Below are 3,850 nucleotides of genomic sequence, written 5' to 3' on the forward strand. Positions count from 1 at the left end.
AATCTTCCTTGGACAAGTTTCTTAACTTCTCTGAGCCTCAATTTCCTTATCTTTAAAATCATTGTAAATAACAGACACCTTCTAGAATTCTTGTAAGGGGAAATGAGATTACTAAATATGGTACTCAGCACAATGCCTCGATTTTAGCAATTACTAAGGAGATATTGATTATCTTATTGTTAGAATAGTTGTCATATTATCATTTTTGGAAAAAGCTGTAACTCAGGACCAGTGACCGTCAAGTCTAGGTACCAACTTGACTTTATTTCTTTATGTTGTCACAGCAGCTGAGACTGCATGCTTGGCGAGGGCTGGGAGGTCAGGCCCCATCCTCCTGCAGAGTTCGGCGGGGTGGGCAGCTGAAGATCTCCCAGATGGCTTCATCTAGGTACAGCTATAAGAGACAAGAAAGAGATGTTGACATGTTCCAGATGTGCTCCACAGCTGTTGTAGTGGCAATTGGTACTGTCTCTGTTACTAAACTGTAAAATATATGTATTTTTTATGTTATGAAATCACGATACTTCAGGTTCCCTCTAGTTCCTCAACAAGAAGCAAATTTCTCTCAGAGTACAAACAGGATACAGAGAATGAGTCAAATGATATTTGGCAAAGGCTTTGAATTCACGTCCCTAGAGCAACAACAATTGTTGGGATGCAGTGAAACTAGCATTCTTTACTTCTTGTGGTAGTGAAATCACTATACCCTTTGGGAATGCAATTTGGCTGTTGGTATCAAAGTGTTTATTTCCTTAGGCTGGGTAATTCCATCTCTGAGAATCTATCCAAAAGAAACAATCCACAAACTTAGAAAGAGCTGCATGCATATGTTTGTTCATTGTCTCATTGTGTAGAGGAGTGAAAAGATGGAAACACCCTAAATGTCAACCTAAAGGTGTAGCAATTGGGGGTTGGTTGAATGAATGGCAGCATATCCATTTGGTGGAATACTATACAGCCATTGCTCGAGTATCATAAAGACCATGCAGCAGCACAGGAAAAGACTTCTGGTGATATATCAGGTGAAAATGCCAGACACAAAATGGTTTACTTATAACCATGTGAAAGACTCAATAGAAAAATAGATTGGAAAAAGTTACAAAGAGATATTGCTACTCCTTGTGATAGGATGATGGAGGAATTGAGGGTAACCTTTTTTGTATATGCTCCAAATTTTTAATTTTGTAGTTAAATAACTTGTGCGGCAGGCAGAATGATGAACCCTCAAAGATCTCCATGTCCTAATCCCTGGAGCCTGTGCACATATTATCTTACATAGCAAAAGGGACTCTGTAAGTATAAATTAAGGATTTTGAGTTGGGGAGATTATCCCGGATTATTCAGATGGGCCCATTGTAATCACAAAGGTCCTTACAAAAAGGAGGCAGGAGGATCGGGGTCAGAGAAAGTTAAGAAAACACTATACTGCTATTTTTGAAGATGGTGGAAGGGGGCCATGAGCCAAGAAGTTTGGGTAACCTCTCAAAACAGGAAAAAGCAAGGGAACAGATCCTCCCCCAGAGCCCCCAGAAGGAACATAGGCCTGTCAACATCTCGATTTTAGCCTAAACTTCTGACCTCTAAAATTATGAGATAATAAGTATGTTATTTTAAGCCACTACATTCATGGTAATTTGCTACAGCAGCAATAGGATATGAATATAATATATATAATAAAATTGAAATGAATAATATGTATAATAAAGATTAGTTTTCTAAAGTGCCAGCTGTTACAACAGTGTATTACCAAATACAGTGGAATAATTATATATTTTCTTTATACGTATGCCCATGAAATTTTTCCTTTGAATGAGAAAGGGGATTAATTTGTAATATTGGCTGTGGAGGAGGCAGAACTGAGTTTGTACCTCAGCCCCTCAGTTGTGTGACCTCGGGCAAGTTCCTAAAAAACTTATCTGATCTAATCTACATACGTGTGGCATCTGAAATATGATCATTCTCAGCTGCAGTGGGCACCAAGAGGCAAGACTGCTTTTTTTCTTCAATAATTTTTTTAAATTATAAAAACTATATACTATTACAAACAGAGTAGAAAATATAGAGGAAAACTCTCATAATTCCTTCACCCTAACACAATTGTGCATTTCCTTCCAATCTTTTTTCATATACACATTGTGTTAGTCAAAACTCTTGGTCGCAAGTAACCAAAACACAACTCAAAGTAGCTTAAGTAAAAAAGGAAATTGGGCCTTTTCCTGTGGGAGCCGCTGGGTTCAGAGTAGCGTGGCCTTCACCTCTCCCCGCCGTGGCGTGTACTCGTCCACTGATATCGGTGTACTCTGAAACGGGGGAATCATCTGGCAAAAATGTCACTTTGCCTGCTGTGTTCAAGGCTCCCATTTGACCAGATATTGTGAACTTTGTTCACACCAGCTTGTGCAAAAACAATAGGCAGCCCTATGCTGTCAGTGAATTAGCAGGTCATCAAACCAGCGCTGAGTCGTGGGGTACTGGCAGAGCTGTGGTTCAAATTCCCAGAGTTTGAGACTGTGGGACTCATCGTTCTGGCCACGGAGCTTTTGGCAATATGCGCCATGGGGTCCGCATGTTTGCACCAACCAAAATCGGGCACCATTGGCACTGCAGAGTGACCACAACATCGAAGCGATATGCCATATGCTCTGTCCTGGCTGCCTTGGCTTTATCAGCACTGGTCATGTCTACAAGTCATCGTGCTGAGGAAGTTCCTGAACTTCCTATGGTAGATGACGATAGAGTTGAAGGCTACAAGAAGATCAGGGAGGCTGTTTTGCTTCTTAAGAAACTTAAGGCCTGGAACGACATTTAAAAAGTTCTATGCTTCTCAGTGGATCAGAGCTGGCAAGGACAAAGCGAGAAACCATCGTATCCAGAACAGGGGACCTTGCATCATCTATGAGGACAATGGCATCATCAAAGCCTTCAGAAATATTCTTGGAATTACTGTGCGTAATGTAAGCAAAATGAACATTTTGAAACTTGCTCCTGGTGGGCACATGGGCCATTTTTGCATTTGGACTGAAAGTGCTTTCCGCAAATTAGATGATCTGTATGGCACGTGGCGTTAAGATGCCTCTCTCAAGAGTAGCTACAACCTTCCCATGCACAAGATGCTCAGTACAGACCTTAGCAGAATCTTGAAAAGCCCAAAGATCCAAAGAGCCCTCCGAACACCACGCAGGAAGATTGATTGCACAGTCCTAAAGAAGATCCACTGAAAAACCTGAGAATCATGTTGAAGCTAAACCTGTGTGCAAAGACCATGCACCGGAACACCATCCTTCGTCAGGCCAAGAACCACAAGCTCCGGGTAAATAAAGCAGCAGCAGTACTACAGGCCAAATCAGATGAGAAGAAGAGGGTTCCAGGCAAGAAGCTTGTGGCAGGAAAGAAAGGAAAGAAGGCTGTTGGTGTTATGAAGCAGAAGAAGCCTTCGATGGGAAAAAAGGCTGCATGCAACTACCAAGAAACCAGCGGCTGAGAAGAAGCCTGCCGAAAAGAAAACAACACAGGAGAAAAGGAGCCTGAGGCATAAACTGAAATTAGTTTATTCCGTAAAGGTCAAATCACTTTGGACAGCTAATTTTGAATAAAAACCTAATCAAAGGAAAAAAAAAAGAAAATTTGTTAGTTCGATAACTTGGAAAGTCACTGGCTTTTAGAATAGCTAGATTCATGTGCTCAAATAATGTTTTTAGGGTTCTATGTGTCTCTCTATACCCTGGCTCTGCTTTCTTCTGTATGGTTTTAATGTCTAAGGGGCTTTCTTTATATGGTGGAAAGAATGGCCAACAGCACAGTGAGGCTTCTGTAGTCCTTACAGGTCTTGATCCCAGAGGAAGACAAAGTA

At 41.1% G+C, this 3,850-nt stretch overlaps 1 pseudogene; it reads left to right on the forward strand.

Annotated features, from left to right (window-relative positions):
• Positions 1 to 374: 374 nt before the first annotated feature.
• Positions 375 to 3,593, forward strand: LOC102894179 (annotated as a pseudogene).
• The last annotated feature ends 257 nt before the right edge of the window (positions 3,594 to 3,850 follow it).

Source organism: Pteropus alecto, unplaced genomic scaffold (genome assembly GCF_000325575.1).
Source record: "Pteropus alecto unplaced genomic scaffold, ASM32557v1 scaffold86, whole genome shotgun sequence".
NCBI classification, from domain to species: Eukaryota; Metazoa; Chordata; class Mammalia; order Chiroptera; family Pteropodidae; genus Pteropus; species Pteropus alecto.